Source organism: Oryctolagus cuniculus, chromosome 4 (genome assembly GCF_964237555.1).
Source record: "Oryctolagus cuniculus chromosome 4, mOryCun1.1, whole genome shotgun sequence".
In the NCBI taxonomy this organism is placed as follows: Eukaryota; Metazoa; Chordata; class Mammalia; order Lagomorpha; family Leporidae; genus Oryctolagus; species Oryctolagus cuniculus.
Window position 1 is genome coordinate 123579033 of NC_091435.1, and position 25783 is coordinate 123604815.

Sequence of the window (25783 nt, forward strand, 5' to 3'; positions counted from 1 at the left end):
AAGAATTCTAGAGCTTGCCAGGTCCGATGTCTGCACTGCACGAAGAAGTCCCTTCCTTGTCATCATTGGTTCATGTCATCCTCAGCTGCTTATGTACTTCTAGCGACAGAGAGCCCAGTACTTTACCATCAGTCCACATCTAATTAAAATAGCAATGTTTTGATTATGAAAACAGCATTTGTAGAAAATTAAGAAAATGCAAAAAAACTATTGAAATAGAATCACAATTACCCATAATCATCCAATCATTCAGAACTCAAAAACATTCAACAGAAGTGTTCTAATATGGTTCCCATTAGGTTACTTATCACTTCAAGTTGTTTTGTGGGAATTCTGCCATTCCATAATATTTAACATTCAGTTTCCCTCTCTTGCTTCCCCACATTATATTTACTCCACCTTCCCCAAGACACCTTCGAGTAGTTAGATTCAGGTATTCATTGAACAAAGACTTTTTGTAAGAAAAATTTATTTATTTATTTATTTGAAAGGCAGAATTAGAGAGGAAGAGAGAGCTAACCTCTATCCACTGGCTCACCTCCCCAGTGGCCCCAATAACCAAGGCTGGGCCAGGCTGAAGCCAGGAGCCAGGAGCTTGATTTGGGTCTCCCATGTGGATGACAGTGGCCCAAGTACTTGGGTCATCCTCTGCTGATTTCCCAGACACATCAGCAGGGAGTTGGATAGGAAGTGAAGCAACCAGGACTCAACAGTGCCAATATGGGATGCTGGTGTTGCAGGTGGCAACTTAGCCTGCTATGCCATAATGCCAGGCCCATAACAAAGATTTATCAAGTATCCGACATATGCCAGATATTATGCTAGGACATGAGAACTCAAAGATGACTAACTCATCCATGCCTTTAAGAAACCCAGTAAATAAATGCTATGGGGCAAATGTTTCTGCCTTCCCCATTCATATGATAAAACCTAACCCGATGTGATATGAAGAAGTAGCCTTTGGGAGATGATTAGGTCAGGGGAACTGCACCCTCATGAATAGGATTAGAGTCCTTCTAACAGTCCTGAGGGAACTTACTCTCCTCTTCCACAATGTAGATGGTGGCATCCATAAGGAAGAGGTCCCTTAGCAGACAAAGAATCTGCCAGTGCCTTGATCTTGGACTTCTCAGCCTCCAAACTGTGAGGAAAAAAAAATCTGTTGTGGGTAATTTACTCAGTCCGCTGTTTTGTTACACCAGCTCAAACAGACAAACAGACTGAGACAATAAATGCATTTTCTTTAGTAAGTAAAACAATACACAAAGCACCTCCTGGGAGCCGATGCTGTGGCGCAGCGGGTTAACACCCTGAAGTGCCGGCATCCCATATGGGCACCAGTTTGAGTCCCGGCTGCTCCACTTCCCATCCAGCTCTCTGCTATGGAATGGAAAAACAGTAGAAGATGGTCCAAGTCCTTGGGCCCCTGCACCCACGTGGGAGACCTGGAAGAAGCTCCTGGATCCTGGCTTTGGATCGGTGCAGGTCCAGCTGTTGCGGCCAACTGGGGAGTGAACCAGTGGATGGAAGACTTTTCTCTCTCTCTCTCTGCCTCCCATGTGCAGAGATGATCAAGATGTCCCAACCTTTGTGCAATGCATATTCTAGTAGGAGAGAGAGGAGTTCAAGTTTTTCCTTAATTTCTAGTAGGAGAGAGGGGAATTCAAATATTTCCTTAATTAATAACAAAGTTGCCACATGGTCTTTACCACAAAGAATCGTGAGATTGTGGAATGAGAGGTCTGACCTGGATAGGAAGTAAGGGGCAACTCCCTCAAGGAAGAGACCCCTGGTTGAGCTCTAAGATGAACAAGAGCTACTAGTCTAAGGGAAAGACATAGAAATGCAGACCAGGAAGAGAACAGAATGTGAGAAGACCCTTAGGAGAAAAGGAACACACACATTGAAAGGGCCAAAATAGGTCAGTATGACCAATGAGGGTAGGTGGTTGGGAGATGGATGAGTCTTACAATCTTAAGAGTCATAATTATAAGTCTTACAAACTTACAGGTAGAGCAGGTCATAAACGGGGGCATGATAGCTCTGCATTTGTGTAAGATTGCTCTAGCTGATGTGTAGAGAAAGGATTGTTGGGAAAGGGAGACTAGAAACCACGGAGAAACAGCCAAGGGACACAATAGTGCAGGCAAGAGACAAAGTGAAAAGAAGGGACCAACAGGGGAAATAGGGAGAAATGAGAGTTAGAGAGATGTCTTAGAAATAGATATTGCAGCACTGGGTGATTGATGATGAGAACACTGCCTCTAAAAAGTTTGCAAAACATTCAGAAGAAATACCTAGAGACTTATCTGCGGCGTATCCAAGACAGAGTTATAAATCTTGTCTATGAGGTCAATGTGACTTGGTGATATGCACAAAGGGTGTTTTGCCATAGCCATCTGCAGCAACCTTGAGCAATCTCTTGTTCTTTATCTATTCATTCCTTCTGTATTCTGTATTTATTATTTAACATTAATCAGTAGCTTTCTTTTCAACAGCCTTTTTTGCCCCAAAGAAACCTTTTATTTAAGGAATACAAACTTCATGCACTTCCTAAATACAACTTGAGGAACACAGTGATTCTTCCCACCATACCCACCCTCCCAAGCCACACTCCCACTTCTCCCCCTCCTCCCTCTCCCACTCCCAGTCCCATTCTCCACTAAGATCCATTTTCAATTAACTTTATACACAGAAGACCAACTCTATACTAAGTAGAGTTCAACAATTTACACACACACACACAAACTGTTCCTCAACAGTCGAGACAAGGGCTGTTCAAAGTCATTGCACCTTGAAGTTAATTTGACTTGCTTTTATTTTAGAAGTTTAATTAACTTTAAAGAAGCACCCAAGAATGACACATCCTTTGCAAGCACTTATATATAACTATAACTTATGAAACATAAGAATATCCTCCACTTAATGCATTCAGTGAAAGTTAAGTCTTTGAGAATGAGTTTTATCATTAATTAAGGAAATATCTAAGAAAACAAGCAATGGAATTGGACACTTAGCATAACTAAAACTTATTAGCATACATCAAGATGAGATAAATCCTTGAGAACAAGTTTTATTGCTTACTCTCATAATACAACTCTTTGAGGATAGAGGTCCTACATGGGAAGTTAGTGCACAGTGACTCCTGTTATTAATTTAACAATTAACACTCTTATGTTTGATTTCAGTGATCACCTAAGGCTCTTAACATGAGCTGTCTTGGCTATGAAAGCCTTTTGAATCCACAAACTCCTTCAGTATTTAGACAAGCAAAGTGGAAGTTTTCTCCTCCCTTCAGAAAAAAGTACCTCATTCTTTGATGACCACTTCTTTCCACTGGGATCTCACCCACCAAGGTCTTTCATGTAGGACATTTTTTGCCACAGTGTCTTGGCTTTCCATGCCTGAAATGTTCTCATGGGCTTTTTAGCCAGACCAGATTGCCTTAAGGGCTGATTCTGAGGTCCAAGTGCTACTTAAAGTAACTGTCATTCTATGAGTCTGCTGTGTGGACCGCTTTCCAAGTTGGAGCATTCACTCCTTTTCAATTCTGTTATTATTAACAGACCCTTAATCCTATTTATATGATCACTTTAACACTTAAGATGGTATTTTTACCACCCAACTTAAGGGGGTTTGGAGTCCCATGGAAAATTTTTAAACCATACCCTTAGAAGTAAGTCTGTAGGAATGTATGCACAACTATACAGCTTTACAGTTACAAACTTCATACACTTCATAATTACAACTTTGGGAACATGCTGATTCTTCTCACCTCTCCCACCTCTACTCTCATCCCTCTTCTTCCTCCCTCTCTTATTCCCACTCTTATTTTTTACTAAGATCTATTTTCAATTGACTTTATACACACATGATTAACTCTATGTTAAGTAAAGAGTTCAACAAATAATATGAAAAAAATATTATTCCTCAACAGTAAAGACAAGGACTGTTCAAATCATTGTTTCTCAAAGTGTCAATTTCACTTCTACAGATTGCCTTTTAGGTGCTCTATTAGTTATCACATGTCAGGGAGAACATATTGTATTTGTCCCTTTGGGACAGACTTACTTATTTCACTAAGTTTGATGTTTTCCAGATTCATCCATTTTGTTGCAAATGACCAGATTTCTTTTTTTTTTTTACCATTGTATACTATTTCATGGTGTACATATCCCATAATTTCTTTATCCAGTCTTCAGTTGATGGGCTATTAGCTATTGTGAATCGTGCTGCAACAAACATGGGGTGCAGATAACTCTTTCATATGCTGATTTCATTTCCCTTGGGTAAATTCCCTGGAGTGGAATGGCTGGATCATATGGTACATCTATATTCAGATTTCTGAGGTATCTTCATAATGTCTTCCATAGTGGCTTTACCAATTTACATTCCCAAACAGTGCATTAGGGTACCTTTTCCCCCACATCCTTGCCTGCATTTGTTGTTTGTGATTTCTGTATGAAAGCCATTCTTACAGTAGTGAGGTGAAACCTCATTGTAGTTTTGATTTGCATTTCCCTGATTGCTAGTGATCCTGAACATTTTTTCATGTGTCTATTGGTCATTTGGATATCCTCTTTTTGAAAAATATCTGTTTAGGCTGGCGCCGCGGCTCACTAGGCTAATCCTCCGCCTTGCAGCGCCGGCACACCGGGTTCTAGTCCCGGTCGGGGCTCCGGATTCTGTCCCAGTTGCCCCTCTTCCAGGCCAGCTCTCTGCTGTGGCCAGGGAGTGCAGTGGAGGATGGCCCAAGTGCTTGGGCCCTGCACCCCATGGGAGACCAGGAGAAGCACCTGGCTCCTGCCATCGGATCAGCGCGGTGCGCTGGCCGCGGCGGCCATTGGAGGGTGAACCAACAGCAAAAGGAAGACCTTTCTCTCTGTCTCTCTCTCTCACTGTCCACTCTGCCTGTCAAAAATAAAAAAAGAAAAGAAAAGAAAAAGAAAAATATCTGTTTAAGTCCTTTGCCCATTTCTTTTTTTTTTTTTTTTTTTTTTTTTTTTTTACAGGCAGAGTTAGTGAGAAAGAGACAGAGTTATAGAGAGACAGAGAGAAAGGTCTTCCTTCCATTGGTTCACTCCCCTAATGGCTGTCATGGCAGGCGGAGCTGGACTGGAAGAGGAGCAACTGGGACTAGCACCCAGCACCCCAACAGGCACTAGAACCCGGGGTGCCAGCACTGCAGGCAGAGGATTAGCCAAGTGAATCATGGCACTGGCCTGCCCATTTCTTAACTCAGTTGCTTGTTCTGTTGTTGAGTTTCTTGATTGCTTTATATATTTTGATTATTAAGCCTTTATCAGTTTCATAGTTTGCAAATTATTTCTCACATTCTGTTGGTTGTCTCTTCACTTTCCTGAGTGTCTCTTTTGCACTGTAGAAGCTTCTCAGCTTGATGTGATCCCATTTCTTAATTCTGGCTTTGACTGCCTGTGCCTCTGGGGTCCTTTCCAAGAAGTCTTTGCCTGTGCCAACGTCTTGCAGGGTTTCCCCAATGTTCTCTAATAATTTGATGGTATTAGGATGCAGACTTGGGACTTTGATCCATTTTGAATGGATTTTTGTGTAAAGTGTAAGGTAGGGGTCTTGCTTCATATTTCTGCACATGGGAATCCAGTTTTCCCAGTGCCATTTGTTGAAGAGACTGTCCTTGCTCCAGCGATTGGTTGTAGCTGCTTTGTCAAATATAAGTTGGTTGTAGATGCTTGGATTGATTTCTGGCATTTCTATTCTGTTCCATTGGTCTATCCATCTATATTTGTACCAGTACCAGGCTGTTTTGATTATAACAGCCCTGTAGTATGTCTTGGAATCTGGTATTGTGATGCCTCCAGTTTTGTTTTGATGTATATGATTGCTTTAGCTATTCAGGGTCTCCTGTGCTTCCATTATTTTAGCATCATTTTTTCTATACCTGAGAAGAATGTCCTTGGTATTTTGATTGGTATCACACTGAATTTGTAAATTGCTTTCAGAAGTAGGAACATTTTGATGATATTGATTCTTCCAATTCATGAACATGGAAGATTTTTCTTTTTTTAAATATTTTCAATAGCCTTTTTTTTTTTTTTTCAAAAGATAATACTCTCCCTGTTTCTGAAGGTACTTGTAACCAATCATATTCTAAAACAAGTAGTCTCTGACCTATGAGAACTACAGCCCTTTACCTAAAGTCTACCTTTTGGGACCAGGGCAACGTGTGCTCACTGTATAATGTAGAAATTTTGATAGGAATTAGAATTGATGGGAACCCTTACCAAAGCTCACTGGAAGTCGATGGACTTTGGTCTCCCAGGTCTAGGTCACTCATATTCTGCCCTGAATAAACTTTCTATTAACCTTTTTATAGATTCTCTTTATTTAGGTCAATGACGGTAATCTTTCTGCAGAATTCTGGCACCAAGGGATTGCAACACCATCCTGATAAAGAGAACATTCCAAGGTGGATGAGGAGGTTAGTCTGGGAGAGAGGCAGATGTGTAAAGAGGTCATTACACTGTGATGTGGAGGTACTGCAGAGACATGGAAAAGGGTGGCTGACTCTGCCTGGGAGTCAGCAAAACCTCACTCAAGAGGTAATGACCTGCTGGGTTTTGAAGGATGAAGCCAATTTTCTTCTGTTTTAGACCTCCCATTTCACACTCTGAGAGTCCGGGGTGAGAAGTGGCACATGCAAGGATTAAAGATGAGACAACATACATGGGCAACACTTCTTGTAATTACTTTATTTGGGCCCTTATTCCAAAAATTACTTATGGGTTGTTACATTTTAGGTTTTGTTAAGTATGTTGGACACCATTGCATTACCAAAGTCCTTTCAATGAAGTACTTGGCTCCCCAGCAGGGTGTGCTGTTGCTAGAGGCAGCCTTCTATTGTCCTTACCTTCAAGGACCCTTCACTATAGTAAACCCCTATCCCAGTTTGTGCCTCTCCCTGGGGCAGCTGACATCGAATGAATGGTTATTGGGAGAGTATAAAGACTTAGCCACTGGAGCCCGGATTGGGACAATCCTGAGGGACCTTCTAGCTGCAGACTATGGTTGGGGCTGCACGTAAACTCAACCTCTCGCCTCCCCAATCCTGACTCCATTCCCCTGAAGAATGAGTGAGGAAATTCCTTAGGGGTGCTCCTAAACCAGCGTCCAGTACCTTAAACTCTGTCTTAAAGTCTTTTTCCCAAACAGTCCAGCTGGACTGATTAAGGAAAGACAAAGAGCAAAGGGAAAACATAGAGGGAAGAATCGCGAACAGACAAGGTTAAGTAGGCAAAATGCATCCCATGAGACCACACTAGCAGAAGGTAAGTTTCTGACTAGGCACCGTTCTTTCATGTAGCCAGGGTTAAGAGAAGCATTCAGTAAGATTCACAAATCACAGTTTCCCCAGACTAGAAAGAAACCAGTTGCCCAAAGGAAGAAAATCTCTCCCAATGCTGAGACCCAAGAAGTTTTCCTACAGGACCTTACGAAAAGAACACTGTGATAGATCAACATGACCTCTGTACCCCCCCCCCCATAAGGACAACAGCGTATTTCATAAGAGTGCAAACTCTAGCTTACAAATTCAAACATTTGGATAATGTGATTTTCTGTATTTCTTTGTATTTGCGCTCAATTGATGTCTTGATCCCTGTATCCTATTTTATCTGGTAGGAAAAAAACTAATCTTAGTCCAGAATAAACTCAGTCAATGGAGAGTATTCTCCATTCATTCAAGTTTTTCCTAGGCCCTTCTCCACACGTAGTTTTTCGAATGCATTATTTATACAACAAGGTTACTGAAAGTGCTTCAGAGCTGCAGACTTTTTAAACCTCAAAATCCTGACTCTTGAGATTTAAAACTATTTTCTTAATGGGTTACCTCTGTCATGAGTTTCATAAGTCTATGCTGAAAATGCAAATGCTTAGCATTGACTATTACTTCTTTCTAGTTTCTTTTCAACACTCCTTTTCGAGTGATGGAGGCTTCCTGTCTAGTTGGGATAAGGGGAAGGAGGGATAGAGAAAGGGTAAAAAGGATATTACCGAAGAAAAAATAGCAAGCCATTTTTAAAAACTTATTGGCTAACTTATTGATTGCTACAGGTCTAAAAAAATATTGCATGCTGAAAATCAGTAGCACAACATTAACATACAGAACAAAGAAAAGTAATCAGAAAGGGAGTTCAAAATAATATGGCCCAGACATAGAGCATACGGTAAGTGAAAATTAACTCGGGAACATATTTCAGAGAGAAAGCATAGACAGACTTCAACTTTCACAAGGCTCATCCAAGTGGAATCAGTATTCTCTTTTATGTATTTTTGTAATATATTATGCTCATATTTAGCATATTGGCTTCAAGAAACAAAGGAGTGATGGAGAGTTTGTCTTGGTTATTTGTTTTACATAAAAGCCCCAGAGATGTTGGGATGTTGTCCTCCCAAATGAAAAAGCCATTATGAAAATTATGTTTATTTTGGTCTCTGCCACCAGTAACTAAGCTGAAGCCCAGCCAGTTTGCTTCAAATTTCAAACCACTGCAAAGAACAGGCTTTGTTGGGGGAATGAGTTCAGAGACTGCTGGGATCATGGTGACAGGAGTGCAGCAAACTGTGTGCGGTTCAGGTACGAAGTCCAAGAGGGCAAGGAGCACCGTGAAGATGGATCAGCCCTGCTGATGCACAGATGCTCACAGAGCTGTCTGGTGACGGTCTGGCACACCACAGGCAGGACACACAGAACTGAGAACTTGGAAAACAGAGACCCTTTGCCAGATGCCTTCCTTCCCCTCCCCTTCCCTCCCTACCACGCTCCTTCCATCTGTCCCCTCCCCTCCCCTCCCCTCTTCTGCCCTTTCCTCCCTCTCTCCCTCCCTCCCTCCCTTCCTTCCTTGTGAGTGCATTATTAAAGAGAATCACAGTGCTATTGTGAGGTTAATCCTTGCCTTTGCATCTACATGCCACCATTCAGTGCTCACTGTCCACCTGTAGACTTTCACAAGCAAGTATTTGAAAGAATAGGATGTACAGAAGCTGTTCCTGTGGAAATTGTCACACTAGAGAGAGCCATAAGAGAAACAGAATGGACTGTTTACCAGAATGACTGGTAAACTGTGATTATTAAACTCTTCAGTATTCGGTAGATTTTTCTCAAAAATGAGTCACATGAGACTAGCATTGTTGAGGCTGAAATGTGTGCGTTAGAGAATCTTTGGAAACTTGGGCCCAATACTGTGAGCTTTAGAGCTCCTCAAGACTCCACAGTTTCTCCGATGAGATGGTTGATGGGGGAATATAACGACCTGGCCACAGGGCCACACCAGGACAACTCGGGGACCCTGCCAGCCCCAGTGCTCCCGTGTGCTCTGTTGAGGCTGTGGTTGGCAATGCAGTGAAGTTCACTGTCTTCTCTCATCAGGACCAAGTCCACAGCCCTCCTCAGGGGTGTCCACAGCCCTCCTCAGGGGTGCTCCTGAACAAACACCCAGCACCTTAAACTGTGTCTCAGAATCTGCTTCGCAGGCAGTCCACCCAGACTGAGAATAAGCAAAGACAAAAGGACAAAAGGGAAACAAAGTAGGAAGACTCTGGTGAGATCATATTTTAGAATATATCAGCACTTTGAAAACCTGTACAATTTGGGCCAACACCATGGCATAGTGGGTGAAGCCGCCACCTGCAGTGTCCAGGATCCCACATAGGTGCAGGTTTGAGTCCCAGCTGTTCCACTTCTGATCCAGCTCTCAACTAAGGCCTGGGAAAGCAGTGGAAGTTGGTCCAAGTCCTTGGGCCCTTACACCTGTGTGGGAAACCAGGAAGAATCTCCTAGTTCTTGGCCTTGGATCAGCCCAGCTCCAGCCATTGTAGCCATCTGGGGAGTGAACCAGCAGACAGAAGACCTACCTCTCTCTCTCTCTCTCTCTCTCCCTCCCTCCCTCCCTCCCTCTTTCTCTGTAGCTCTGCCTTTCAAATAAATAAATAAATCTTTAAAAAAAAAAAAAAAAAAAAACCTGTACAACTCAGTAAAGTATATTTTCCAAATGACCAATCTCAGAAACCTATTCATGGGTTAAAAAGCCCATTCACAGCCGGTGCTGTGGCTCAATAGGCTAATCCTCCACCTGTGGCGCTGGCATACCAGGTTCTAGTCCCGGTCGGTTGGGGCGCCAGATTCTGTCCCAGTTGCTCCTCTTCCAGTCCAGCTCTCTGCTGTGGCCCAGGAGTGCAGTGGAGGATGGCCCAAGTGCTTGGGCCCTGCATCCGAATGGGAGACCAGGAGGAAGGACTTGGCTCCTGGCTTCGGATCAGCGCAGTGCGCCAGCTGTGGCAGCCATTTTGGGGGTGAACCAATGGAAAAAGGAAGACCTTTCTCTCTGTCTCTCTCACTATCCACTCTGCCTGTCAAAAAATAAATAAATAAATAAATAAAGACCTCTCTCTCTGTCTCTACCTCTCTCTGTAACTCTGTCTTTCAAATAAATAAAAAGAAAAAAAAAAAGTCCATTCAAGGTACACGATAAACCTTGGATTTTTTTTTAAGATTTATTTATTTATTTGAAAGGCAGAGTTACATGGGGGGGGGGGGCAGGGGGGTCCTCCATCCAATGGGTCACTACCCAATTGGCTGCAATGGCTGGAGCTGTGCCGATCCAAAGCCAGGAGCTTCTTCCAGGTCTTCCACACAGGTGCAGGGGCCCAAGGACTTAGGCCATCTTCTACTGCTTTCCCAGACCATGGCAGAGAGCTGGATTGGAAGTGGAGCAGTCAGGTCTCGAACCAGCACCCATATGGGATGCTGGCACTTCAGGCCAGGGCGTTAACCCACTGTGCCACAGCACTGGCCAAACTTGGATTTTTAATTCAACAGATTATGAAAAATTCAATTATGAACTAATTTGAAAGAAACTACCCTTTATTAGGTTTGGGTGCACTGTCAAAGAAAAACAACCACAATTATCTGAAAAGGCTATCAAAATATTCCTCCCTCTGCCAGTTCCATTTCTGTGGGAGTGTGTACTGTCTTCATAGACTTCAGTCAAAACAATATACCACAGTGGACTGAATGAATGCAGACTCCAGTTGTCTTCTATTAAGCCACGCCCATTTACAGAAATGTAAAATAATGTTGTTCTTTCCACTAAAATCCTTTGTTTTGGAAAACATGATTATTTTTAAATAGATTATTAAGATTAATATGTAATGAGTTTAGTATACTTTTTACATGACTTAATAATAAAGCATATTTTTAATTTCTCAATTTTTTCCTAATATGGTAAATATTAGTAGATATAAGTCATATAAACTATTACTGGTATCCTCAATAGCTTTCTTTTTTTTTTTTTTTTTTTGACAGGCAGAGTTAGACAGTGAAAGAAAGACAGAGAGAAAGGTCTTCCTTTTCCATTGGTTCACCCCCCCCCAAATGGCTGCCACGGCCGGCACGCTGCTCCAATCGGAAGCCAGGAACCAGGTGCTTCCTCCCGGTCGCTCGTGCAGGTGCAGGGCCCAAGCACTTGGGCCATCCTCCACTGCCTTCCCGGGCCACAGCAGAAAGCTGGACTGGAAGAGGAGCAACTGGGACAGAATCCGGTGCCCCAATCAGGACTAGAACCCCGGGGTGCCGGTACCACAGGTGGAGGATTAGCCAAGTGAGCCGTGGTGCCGCCAGCATCCTCGACAGCTTTTGAAAGGATCTTGGGATCAAAAGGTTTAAGAACTGGGACCTGCATTGTGGTATAGCAGGTAAAGCCACCGTCTGCAATGCTGGCATCCCATATGGACACCAGTTCGTGTCCTGGAGGCTCCACTTCTGATCCAGCTCCCTGCTAATGGCCTGGGAAAAGCAGAAGATGGTCCAAGTATTTGGGTCCTTGCCACCCATGTGGGAGACCCAGATGGAGCTCCTAGCTTCAGCCTGGCCCAGCCCTGGCTGTTGTGGCCATCTTGGGAGTGAACCAGTAGATGGAAGATCTCTCTCTCTCTTCCTCTCTCTCTCTTTCTGTAACTTGGACTTCAAATAGATAAATAAATATTTTTTTAAAAAGTTCAAGAACTTCTGATCTAGGGTTTATCTAAGAATGGAATTGCTGGGTTTAAATTTATCTTTAGTAAATATTCTGAAATCACTCTCCAAAGTGTCTGTATCAGTGTAGACTCCCACTTGCAGTGTGTGACAGTGCCCTTGCTCACATCCTCATCTGCCTTTTGGAATTATTTTACACTTAATTTTAATACCTAATGGATGCCAAAGTGGTTTTGTTTTTATTTGTATTTCTCTGATTACCACTGAGATTGTGCACTTTCTGTGGTATTTATTGGCTCTACATAATTTCTCTTCTTTGAAATTCCTGTTTGTATTTTTTTGCACATTCCTCTGTTGTTTGTCTTTTTGCATCAAGTTTTGGGAACTCTTTATATTTCCCTGGCATTTGTCTTTGGTTGGTTTCATTTCTTTTTTCATCTTTTAATTTTTGATTTCTGAGGCAGTATAATTTATATATGATAAAATTTATATGCCACATATATTAAGTTCATGAGTTCTGAGAATTGTATAAGCCCATATTACCAATACTGAAAACAAAATAGAGAATATTACTATCATCCAGACAGTTCCCTATATACTCCCCAGAGGCAATCCTTGAAAATAAAATTGGTTGGGGTTGGCACTGTGGCGCAGCAGCTTAAAGCCATGGCCTGCAGTGCTGGCATCCCATATGGGCACCGGTTTGAGTCCCGGCTGCTGCACTTCCGATCCAGCTCTCTGCTATGGCCTGGGAAAGCAGTAGAAGATGGCCCAAATCCTTGGGCCCCTGCACCCGCGAAGGAGACCCGGAAGAAGTCCCTGGCTCCTGGCTTCAGATCAGTTCAGCTCTGGCTGTTGTGATCATTTGGGGGAGTGAACCAGTGGATGGAAGACCTCTCTCTCTCTGGCTCTGCTTTGCTCTGTAACTCTTTCAAATAAATCTAGAAGGAAGGAAGGAAGGAAGGAAGGAAGGAAGGAAGGAAGGAAGGAAGGAAGGAAGGAAGAAAGGAAAGGAAAGGAAAGGAAAGGAAAGGAAAGGAAAGGAAAGGAAAGGAAAGGAAAGGAAAGGAAAGGAAAGGAAAGGAAAGGAAAGGAAAGGAAAGGAAAGGAAAGGAAAGGAAAGGAAAGGAAAAAAAAGAAAAGAAAATTGGTCTATTCTGTAACCACACATCAATGGAATCATTGATGTAGTGTGTATTCCTCTGTGTCTGGCTTTTTTCTCTCAACGTATTGTCTTTTTTTTTATTTAAAGAAAATGTTACTTATTAATTTGAGAGACAGAGAAAGATGAGACAGACGGAGAGAACTCCCATCCACTACTTTACTCCCTCAGCAGGACTGGCCCAGGCCAAAGCTGGGAGCCAGAAACTGAATCCAAGTTTCCACATGGGTGACAGGAACCCAATTATTTGAGCCATCACCACTGTCTCGCAGTCATCTTTAGCAAGAAGCTGGACTCAGGAACTGGAGCAGGAAATTAAACAAAGACACTCCAATACAGGATGTGGGCCTCTTTACTACAGGCTAAATGCCCGTCAACATAACATCTTTGAGATTCATCCACATGCTTATGCATATGGGTAGTGCATCCCTTTGTACTGTTGAGAACATTTCCATTCTGTAAATATAACAGAACGTATTTATTCATTCTCTAGCAGATACACATTTCAGTTGTTTCTAGCTTTTGGCTGTTGTGAGTAAGGCTTCCAGGAACATTCTTTTTTTTAAATTTTTTAGAATTATTTTTATTTATTTGAAAGTCAGTCACAGTGACAGAGAGAGAGGGAAAGAGAGAAAGAAAGAGATCTTCCATCCACTGGTTCACTTCCCAAATGGCCACAACAGCAGGGACCAGGCCAGACTGAAGATAGGAGCCAGGAACTCCACCTATCTCCCACGTGGGTGTCAGGGGCCCAAGCACCTGTGCCATCTTCTGCTGCTTTCCCAGGTGCATTAGCAGAGAGCTACATCAGAAGCAAGCAGTCAAGACTGGAACTTGAACTCCAATATGCAATGCTAGGCTCACAGGCTGCAGCTTTACCCACTGAGCCATAACGCAAGCCCCTCTATGAACATTTTTATACAAAACTTTTTTTAAAGATTTTTATTTATTTATTTGACAGGTAGAGTTACAGACAGTGAGAGAGAGAGACAGAGAGAAAGGTCTTCCTTCCGTTGGTTCACTCCCCAAATGGCCACAATGGCCGGAGCTGCGCTGATCCGAAGCCAGGAGCCAGGTGCTTCCTCCTGGTCTCCCATGCGGGTGCAGGGCCCAAGCACTTGGGCCATCCTCCACTGCCTTCCAGGGGCCACAGCAGAGAGCTGGACTGGAAGAGGAGCAACCGGGACTAGAACCCGGCGCCCATATGGGATGCTGGCGCTGCAGGCAGGTGCCACAGCACCGGCCCCTATACAAAACTCTTTGTGACATATATTTTCATTCCTTTTTGGTACAATACCTAGGAGTGAAATGAACCATCTGCAAAATGTATGTTTGACCTACATATCTTATCTTCCATATATTTTACTCTGTTTTCCATATTTACATCTCTTTGTACTACATTGCACATAATCTCTCTCAATTTATTTCCAATTCTCTCATTTCTTCTCCAACTCTATCTAACCTGTATATAAAGTTGTCATTTCAGTGGTTACATTTTCATTTCTAGAATTTCTATTTGGTTCTTTTTTTCACTCTTGTGGGCAATTTTTTAAAGATTTATTTATTTGAAAGATTACACAGAGAAAAGGAGAGGCAGAGAGAGAGAGGTGTCTTCCATCCGCTGGTTCACCCCCCAGTTGGCTGCAATGGCCGGAGCTGAGCCGATCCGAAGCCAGGAGCCAGGAGTTTCTTCCGGGTCTCCCATAAGGGAGTAGGGGCTCAAGGACTTGGTCCATCCTCCACTGCTTTCCCAGGCCATTGCAGAGAGCTGAATCAGAAGTGGAACAGCCGGGACACGAACTGGCATCCATATGGGTTGCCGGCACCGAAGGCTGCGGCTTTACCAGCTACGCCACAGCGCTGGTCATCCTGTGGGCATTTTTAATAGTATTATGTTACCTTATCTTTGTTTTGTCTATATTTTACTATTTTAATTATTAAAAATATCTTGTATTCAATATTTTCATTTTCTGAATTTTTGACATGGGGCTCTAATCATATTGATTTTTGTTGTGTCAACTCTCATTCCTTTTTGTAAAGATTCATTCATTTTGAAAGGCAAAGTGACAAGAGAGGGGAAGAAACAGAGAAAGAAAGAAATCTTCCATCTGCTGGTTCATTTCCCAACTGCTGGCATCAGCCAGGGCTAAGCCAGGCCAAGACCAGTAGCCAGGAATTTCATCTAGGTCTCCTACATGGCTGGTAAGTACTTGAACCTCCTTGTTTTCCCAGGCATACTAGTAGGGAGCAGGATTGGAAACAGAGCAGTTTGGTGCTTGGACAGGGGATTCCAGCATCACAGGTGGTGGCTTAACCCACTGTGCCACGGTGCCAGCCCCAACTCTCTTAGTAGCTTAATTCTTCAGGAATATGTATCTTTGACTTGTGAATCCATATAGTAATGTGTATCTATTAGATGCCATGTTATTTTGATTAAACATATGTATTATTTTTGTAAATTAAATTCCCACCATTCCTTTCTGGGTCTAGGGATGAAGAATAAGATGTGGAGTTTTGCAACAGTAAGCTTTATCTATATGAGAGTCACTAACTACAGAAACACAGCAAATGAATAACCCATAAGGAATCACAGACTAGACCTCTTAAGCTAGCCTTGGCTCACCTGAGTAACAATACATTACTTTATTCTTGACAGTGCACCTTCCAATCCTGTGGCCTTTCCTGCAGAACCGTCATTGGTGCCCACATCACATGTTGACTCCCGCCCCAATTTACTCTACACCCTGGCCTCCCACACCAGAAAACTCTGCCTGCCCTCCTGTGAGGCTGAGAGGCTGGGTGCTGTGGGGAGATGATCTGGGAAGACCTGGCAGCTCGAACAGGAAGCAGGTGGAGAGCTACCTTGGGAGGTTTCCAGGGGAGAGAACAGGTGGATCTGAAGATCAGAAGGCAGGAGCTGGGGATGCCATCAAAGTGATGGGCCAGTCCAAGAGAGTAGATTCTGAGACTGGTCTCTGGGAGGATTTGCAGCAGGAAGGTTAGGTAGAATACCAGTTCAAAAGACAACAGATGTGGAGAAAAGGAAACACCCCTGTACGCAGTTGGTGGGAAGGCAAATTAGTACAGCCATTACAGAAAGCTGTGTGGAGATGCCTCAAAAACTAGAAATGGAATTGTCATCTGGTCCAGTAATCTACTTCTGCGCATTTACCCAGTATGCCTAAGAGAGATTTTCACTCACATGTTCATTACAATACAATTCACAATAGCCAAGTAATGCAATCAAAATGCCCATCAACAGATGAGTGGATAAAGAAAAGGTAAAATACTATTCAGCCTTAAAAAGGAGGAAAATTCTGTCATTTGCAGCAGCTGAGCTGAAATCAGAGAACATTCTACTAATGAAATGAGCCAGGCATGGACAAGCTCTCACTTGTATGTGAAATCCAAAAGTGGAACTTAGAGAAGTAGAGAGTAGAATGATGGCTACCGAAGGCTAAGGGATGTAGTGAATAGGAATACCACAATGAAGGGTACAAAGCTTCAGTTAGATAGGATGATTATGTTAGGGTTTTTTTTAGAACTGTTGCACAATTTGTTGAGTATAGTTAACAGTAGCATACTGTATGTAACAAATTTGCTAAGAGAGTAAATGCTAAATGTTCTTAATAGAGCAGGCATTGTGGTACAGCAGGTTAAACTGCCTACCACATGGGATGCCAACAAGTCCCACCTCCACTTTCAATCCTGCTGCCTGCTAATGCGTCTGGGAGGCAATAGATGATTGATAAAATACTGACTTCTTGTCACCCTTGTGACATTCCAGGATGGAGCTCTTGACTCCTGGTTTTGGCTTGGACCAGCCCTGTCTGGATTTACAGAGTGAACCACTTGGTGAAAAATATCTCTCTCTCTCTCTCTCTCTCTCTCTCTCTCTCTCTCCTCCCCCCTTTCAAATAAATAAAAATGAATAAATATTTTTAAATGTAGTTTTAAATATGTTCTCATCATGGGGCCAATGTAGGGGCACATTAGTTAAAGCCCCAGCCTGCAAGGCCAGCATCCCACAGGGGTGCCAGTGCCAGTTCATGTCCCTGCTGCTCCACTTCTGATCCAGCTCTCTGCTATGGCCTGGGAAAGCAGTAGAAGGCCCAAGTCCTTGGACCTCTGCACCCGTGAGCGAGACCTGGAAAAATCTCCTGGCTCCTGGCTCCTGGCTCCTGGCCTCAGATCAGCTCAGCTCTGGCCATTGCAGTCATTTGGGGAGTATACCAGCAGATGGAAGACCTTTCTGTCTCTCTGGTTCTACCTCTCTCTGTAACTCTTTCAAATAAATAAAATAAATATTAAAACATTCTCATCATAAACAATGGTAAGCTTCTAATTGGCCCAGCTCCTGCCTTTGCGGCCGTTTGGGGAGTGAACCAGTGGATGGAAGATCACTCTCTGTCTGTCTCTCCTCTCTCCCTCTCTCTCAGTAACTGCCTTTCAAATAAATAAATAAATCTTTTTTAAAAAAATCCATGCATAGGGGGCCGGCACCGCGGCTCACTAGGCTAATCCTCCGCCTAGCGGCGCCGGCACACCGGGTTCTAGTCCCGGTCGGGGCGCTGGATTCTGTCCCGGTTGCCCCTCTTCCAGGCCAGCTCTCTGCTATGGCCAGGGAGTGCAGTGGAGGATGGCCCAGGTGCTTGGGCCCTGCACCCCATGGGAGACCAGGAAAAGCACCTGGATCCTGGCTCCTGTCATCGGATCAGCGCGGTGCGCCAGCCGCAGCGCGCCGGCCACGGTGGCCATTGGAGGGTGAACCAACGGCAAAAGGAAGACCTTTCTCTCTGTCTCTCTCTCTCACTGTCCACTCTGCCTGTCAAAAAAATAAAAAAATTTTTAAAAAATCCATGCATAGGTTTTTCCATAATAAAATTTCATGAGATTTCTGAAGGCCCCTTGTGTGTAAAACTATAATTTGCCAATTTACAATAAAAAATTTTTTAAAGACAGTAGAGACTAGGAAAGAACAGAGGAAACAAATGGTGAGAATCAGAGCAGCCAGCTGAACTGAACTCAAGACCAAGGGAGTGATCACAGGATGGAGACATGAGTCTGGGTCCCAGATCAAGGACTCAGTGCTGCAGATAATTTTTTGAGATCCTGACAAATGCTTTTCCCCAGCATCCTCCCCTCAGGGCTTATTTGTGCCCATTCCTTGCCCTAATGCAGCAAGAACAAAGAATCAGTTCTTGGCCATGAGTTCCAAAACAGGTTCTTAAAATTCATAACAGAAACAATCATATTAAAAACTAAAATATTTAGATTGGTAAATAATCTTTTGAGAGTAAAAAGAGTATTTTGATTCTAAAAGGTCAGCTTTGAATACCAAGATCCAAAGGTCTGAACAAAAAGTTTATGCTACAATCAAGGTTTGTACTTGTTTGTGCAATGGAACGAGAAGACCACAGAGTATCGCATGAGCCATTTCAATCCTCCCATCACAGCCGCTGCCACCTCCCTGAGACCAGAGGAAAACCCCACTCATGGGAGAAAAGAGGAAAATCGGTAAAAGAGACAAAGAAAATTAGTAATTGACCTGAATTCCCAAGAGAAGAAGCCTTTATAATCTGTACATCTCAGGGCCCAAATACATGGTGCTGGAGGGAGGCCCCTCGGAGAAATCTCATACTGCACTTTAGGGGGTGCTGAGGGAGGGTATCAGAAACTTTGGCCTGTCTTCCCAGGGTGCATCCCAGGGACACTGAGAGTCCACATTCAACATCAGCTGGCGCTGAAGGATGGCCAAGCCTGAGAAATGCCCAGGTAGATGGGCCTGAGAACAGTTCAGTCCCAGCACCTCAAGGTGGTGCCAAGGAGCAGCCAACAGCTCACAGGCTTCCCCCTAAAAAGGGTTCATGTAAGCTAGGGAAGGTCCTGGGATGGACCAGGAGGGCACAAAAGGATGGAGAAGCAGCCAATGAAGGGCCATGGAAGGGACATGAGCAGATGCCAGTGCACAGTGATTGGGACCAGATAGGTTGTGCTTTGACTTACAGACACCAACCCAAGGCAAACGGTGGACATCAAGGAGATTCAGCCCCTTCACTAAACCTTGGATGAGTGAGAAATTGTCTCACTCCAACCCCATAGCTTAGACCACCCATGGAGACAGACAGACCTTGAACTGACTGAATAAAATAGTCTGCCACAGAATGGATATCAGGGCTCAGGACTAAACAGCTGTAGGAAATAACATTACATTCTTGTTCACCTGAATTCTGTGAAGCTGGTACCTGTTAACAGAATTGGACCCAGAGTCACATCGATGTAATGCTGGATCTCCCAAGTAAAGGTTGGGGCACTATAAATGTTCTCTAAGTGATTTATACTTGTACAGAGTTAAGAAACACCTAAGTATACCTCATAAGTTAGTCTGAAAGCTACATTTCAGGTCAATGAGGAGTCAATAAGTGGAATTAGTAAAAGTAGGAACAATTGAGACATAAATTAAGACAAACCCCCAATCTCACGTGTTATACCAATGTAAATTTCATACAGATCAAAGATTTAAACTGGTGCCAGTGCTGTGGTATAATAGGCTAAACTTCTGCCTGTGGTGTCCGCATATCAAATGGGCACCAGTTCATTTCCCAGCTGCTCCTTTTCTGATTCAGCTCTCTGGTATGGTCTGGGAAAGCAGTAGAAGATGGCCCGAGTGCTTGTGCCCCGTACCCATATGGGAGACCCGGAAGAAGTTCCTGGCTCCTGGCTTCAGAGTGACCCAGCTCCAGCCATTCACCTATCTGAGAAGTGAACCAGTGGATGGAAAGCCTTTCTCTCCTTCTCTCTGAACTCTACCTCTCATATAAATAAATAAATCTTTTAAAAAAGATTTAAACTCAGAAATTATAATAATGAATAATTAATAATAATGGAATATATTTGTTTATTAGAATGGAGACATTTCTAAGAATGACAAAAATGTAGAAGCATAATGAAGGTTGATAAATTTGAAACCAAAACATTTTTAATTTTAATACAATAGAAAAATTACAATAATGAACAAAATCAAAAGGCAATTGCTATAGAGATAATATGTTATTTATGACCAACGTTATAGACAAAGGGCTAATTTTATAAACTTACAAGAAATACGTATAATCAATAAAGACAAAGATAGTCAACCCAACAGAACACTGAACAAAAGACACAAAGAAAGAGATACAAATGGCCAATAGAGGTATGAAAAGAGGCCCAACCTCATTAATAATTAAGGAAATGTAATACAAAGTAATGTTGTTAATATAATTGACAAAAGCCTAAGTTCGATGGTCCTCACTTTTTTTTTTTTAACTTTTATTTAATGAATATAAATTTCCAAAGTACGAATAATGGATTACTATGGCTTCCCCCCCATACCGTCCCTCCCACCCACAACCCTCCCCTTTCCCACTCCCTCTCCCCTTCCATTCACATCAAGATTCATTTTCGATTATCTTAATATACAGAAGATCAGCTTAGTATACATTAAGTAAGGATTTCAACAGTTTGCTCCCACACAGAAACATAAAGTGAAAAATAATAGATGATTTTTTTTTAATGATGATGAAATCAGATCAGACCTATTGTCATGTTTAATCCCAGTGAGAGTCAAGTTGGGAGTTGATAGTTTCTTTTCTTTTCTTTTCTTTTCTTTTCTTTTTTTTTTTTTTTTACAGAGGATCAGTTTAGTATGCATTAAGTAAAGATTTCAACAGTTTGCACCCCCATAGAAACACAAAGTGAAATATATTATTTGAGTACTCGTTATAGCATTAAATCTCAATGCACAGCACATTAAGGACAGAGATCCTACATGAGGAGTAAGTGCACAGTGACTCCTGTTGTTGACTTTACCAATTGACACTCCTGTCTATGGCATCAGTAATCTCCCTATGCTCCAGTCATGAGTTTCCAAGGCTATGGAAGCCCCTTGAGTTCTCCGACTCTTATCTTGTTTAGACAAGGTCATAGTCAAAGTGGAGGTTCTCTCCTCCCTTCAGAGAAAGGTACCTCCTTCTTTGAAGAATGGTCCTCACTTTTACTGAGGGCAGAACACCAGGCATCTTCATGTATTTTTAGTATGAGGATAATTGCTACAATTAGCAACATCTATCAAATGCTTTAATCCATGTTGCTTTCAATTCAGTAATTTCAGTGCTGGGAATTTGCAATACAAATAAACTTGCTAAAGTGGCCCATGAAGTATGTTCACTGGAGCATTATTTTTAGTGTTTAAAAATATAGAAAATTTCCTTTTTAAAAATTTTATATATCTTAAAACAGAGAGAGAGAGAGAGCTCCTGTCTGCTGGTCCACTCTCCAAATGCCAACAACAACAAAGGTTGGGCCAGGGTCAGAGCAGAGAGCAGGGAACTCGACTCAAGTCTCCCATGCGAGTGGCAGGAAACCAAGTACTTAAGCCAACACCGCTGCCTCCCAAGATCAGCATTAGCAAGAAGTAAGAGCCAGAAAAACAACCCAAACACGCAAAGAGGGATGTAGAGATGTCTTAACCATGAGGCTCAATGCTTGCTCCTGGAAATTCCCTTTACATAGGGGTCTAGAAAAGGATTTCTGAGGAAGGTCACACCAATGACAGGTTGGCAGGGTGAGAAGGGGGAACCACGGACAGTACAAACTCGACTCACATTGAAATTCAATTCAGTTGTACTTCTAAACTAATAAAATAACTCCCCATACTTTATTTGTACCATAAAGCTTTTATATTTTCTTTTAAACTGAATTCAGCCCAAAAAAATGTTTATTAGAGTCCTACTCTGTTCTAAACATATTCAATTAAATCCTTCCAATGGAAATGGAACATGCAAGAAAAGACAGGAAGAGACTTCCAGGAGGCCATGGAAGTTTATGGTGGCTGATATGCACAAGGATAAAGCCGGACGAATGCAGTGCAGGGCAAAAGAGAAGCAGTGAGACCAAAAATGAGGCTGCAGTCAGTTTTCACTGCAGCTACCATCAATTTTCTTCAGTAAAGGTTCATAATTATTATGTTTGTGCTTTAGGAAATCAACTTTGCCAGCCACGTATCAAATGGAAGGAGGCCAGTTAGCTTGATGCAATAGGTGATGCTGTCAGAACAAGAACAGCAGACGAAAGAATGCAGACAAGAGAGGAATCAGGAAGATTTTGGAGACAGTATAAACAAAATCGGACTATTCAGCAGATGTGGGAAGTAAAGGAGATAAAGTTATTTGAGATAGTGTTAACCAGACAGTCATTGACCAGATAGATATGGGAAGCAAAGGAAATGAAACTGTTACTAGTTATGTCGACTAGGAAAAGGTGACACTGTCACTCGATAAAAGGAGTCAGGGAAGGGAAATTTGAAGACAAGCCAAACAATGCAGGTGTTGGGTTTGAGGTCCCTAGGGGATATCCAGGTACTGACATCCAATTGATATTTAGAAATAAGGCTGGAAATGAAAAAGATTGCCCTAGCATATGGGTAACACAAGAAGAGAAGAGGGTGGAAGTAGACTGAAGAATCTCCACACTGCACGACTAGAGCAAGGAAGGGGATTCACAAAGGACAGGGGGACAAGGAGGGCAGAGAAGAAGTGGTAACCCAAAGCCACAAGTGGCACGAGCTGGTGACGCGAGGCATGAACGGCTGAACCACCCAGGCTGCCCAACAGAGCCCCGTGGAAGTTGAGCCCTAGAGCCGTCAACCTTGCTTTGATTTGCTCCATCTGCTCTCTGTATTCCGAAGTTATTGTTCAGCCTCCCCTATTAAAACTCGCAACCGCTTTCTAAAAGGCAAGTAGTACAATTTTCTCCATCCTGGGAATTTACAAATATAAAAGTGATGGGCAATTTTCCTATACCACTTGGCAAGTCAAAGGCAAGGATGCTTAGAGGTCTTTAGGCCTCAGTCCAAGGGCCCAATGCCAAAGACTTGCACACAAATAAACAAAAGCAACAAAACAAACCAGAGTTGACAAAAAGTCATGCAAATTAAATTATACTTTTTTCCATTTTAATGAGGAAAACTTGCTTCTGACAAAAATATTGAGTTTTATAGCATAGTGTACTTGTTCTTTTTTAAACTTCATAAGAATTTCCTAACAGCCTCTGTGCTCCCCAAACCCTGACAAAGCCAAGGACCTTCCTGAAGGCTGGATTTACTTAGGACATCGAGGTGATGGATTCCACATATTTCATCTCCCTAACTTTGATGGGGAATTACTAAATGTTTAAGCATGTAATTAATGGTAAAGACTTCTGATTTTTGGTGGTTCAGAAAAAACAAAAACATTTATTTTGATTACAAAGACAGGCTATTGGACCTGCCTTAGAATTTATATGAGAAACCAATTAATTATTACAAAAGTAATTCAAATGTGTATATTAGGACTTAAAGCTGCCAAAACAAATAAACAAAGACATTTTTAATAAAGAATGTTTTTGTTAAAAAAAAAAAAACAGGACTGCACAACATGTATCCAAAATAAGAGCACTGTATTAAACAGCACTTTTTAGAGTCAGAATTGAAACCAGGCCCTGAAAGTGAGCTCAGAAGGTGAATGGGTAGTTGTTTTCTAAAATAAAGTACTAAGTACTGAAGAGCATTATGTAAAAGAATTATAATCAATTTTCTCTTATAAATCCAATTTCCACCTACAAGTTGAAAGTATAGATCACACATTTTTCACAAAATTGGATTTTTTTAAAAGATTTATTTATTTATTTGAAAGGCAGAGTTACAGAGAGGCAGAGGAAGAGAGAAAGAGAAAGGTCTTCCATCTGCTGGTTCACTCCCCAGTTGGCCGCAACAGCCGGAGCTGAGCCGATCCGAAGCCAGGAGTCAGGAGCTTTTTCCAGGTCTCCCTTATGGGTTCAGGGGCCCAAAGACTTGGGCCATCTTCTACTGCTTTCCCAGACCATAGCAGAGAGCCAGATCAGAAGTGGAGCAGCCACTTGAACTGGTGCCCATATGGGATGCCGGCGCTGCAGGCAACAGCTTTACCCACCATACCACAGTGCTGGCCCCAAACTTGGATATTTTAAAAGCTATGAATTTTATTTCTGAGCTGATCTAAATTAAAATTAGTTTCATTTGGTATCAGTGTGGTGAAAGGAACTTCTATAAAACCAGTGAATTCAAGAGGCACCAGCAGACTCTTGTTTAAGAGAGACTTTCACTCAGCAAATCTTACCCTTGGGTCTTAATGCAAGCCATTGCCTTATGCCCTCCAGAGCTGACCCTTCCCCTTGGATTTTAGATCCCACTCTTTTTTTTTTTTTTTTTTAAGATTTATTTATTTAGGGGAGGCAAGATTGTGGAATAGCGACAGGGAGGTCTTCTCTAGGCTCTGTGAACTTAGCAGAAAAAAAAGTGGAGAAATTACTGTCTCGGGGAAACATTACAGGGAAAATCACAATGGGAGATCCTGCAAAAGCAGTGGGAAAGGCCTAGACCTAAGGGCAAGGCACAGACGCACAACAAGAGTAGGAGCATGGAGCACAAACACAACAAAAGGACCAGCAGCCCACCCAGGAGGCAAGGTGAGGTCAGCCTGCCCCACTGTTGATACAGCAGAAGGGAGAGTCCAGCAGACTGCACAGTGTTTGAGTCCAGCCTGGAACCCTCAAGGGAGCTAAGCAACTGCTCACTCAGAGAGGGGGAAAAAAAATTTAAAAAGCGGCACTTCTCTCTCTCCACTACTTCCCTCGCCACACCAGCACTCTAGAGCTAACTACCTGGGAGAAGGCTGGTATCATTTTGAACATGAACAGGAACAGTGGCTCCAGCTTCACTGTGTACACCCAGCAGCTAGTGGGGACTGTTGATAGGGGCAACCACAGCAGTTTGAATCAACTGGTGGGAATCTGTCCCCACCCTGTCAACAGAACAACACCAGCTCCCCTACGCCCACCTAGCAATGGGTACGGAGGGGGAGCCATCCCCACCAAAGGGAAATGCTGACTTCAGGGACTCTTGTACCCACCCAACACAAGTCTGAAAGCAGTAGGGCTACCAATGGTAGGTATTGTGTTTGATTGTGACCCAGGGATTCTAACGGGGGAAAAATCCAAGTGCCCCATGGACTTTGAATCAGGTTGGGGGGATCAAACTCAATCCATCTGGTGCAAAACACACACAGGCAGCGGCTCTGGGAACCCCTCAGCCTCTCTGTGGACAGGACAGGGGTGGAGTGGACTCTCCTGCATTCCTTGTCTGTGGGAGCCCAAAGTACTGAGACAATGAAAACACTGTGACTATATGAGAGGGGGCAGGGTGTAGCTGGGGTTCTGGACAAGCTCTGGGTGCAGAGCCACACTCGCGGAACTCCTCTGTTGCCAGGGCAGCTTATAGCAACTGAAACTGTGCACACAGGGAGCTCTGCACAGATCATTCATGCAGATGAGTGTTGAACACACTGGGGACTAATACCCAGGCATTGCTCAGCTTGAAGGAGAGGAAGGGAAGGAGTGGTCATACCAGCAAATGTGACCATCCCCTCTCCCCCTATTCTGTTAGTAAGAGGAGAGCTACCACTCCCAACTTGGGTGATACCCTGGACACTTGTTCCACCCTAGAGCACTGAACAGAGCTCCCTGACCATACCCAGCACATACTTGTTGGCATTCATGGAAAA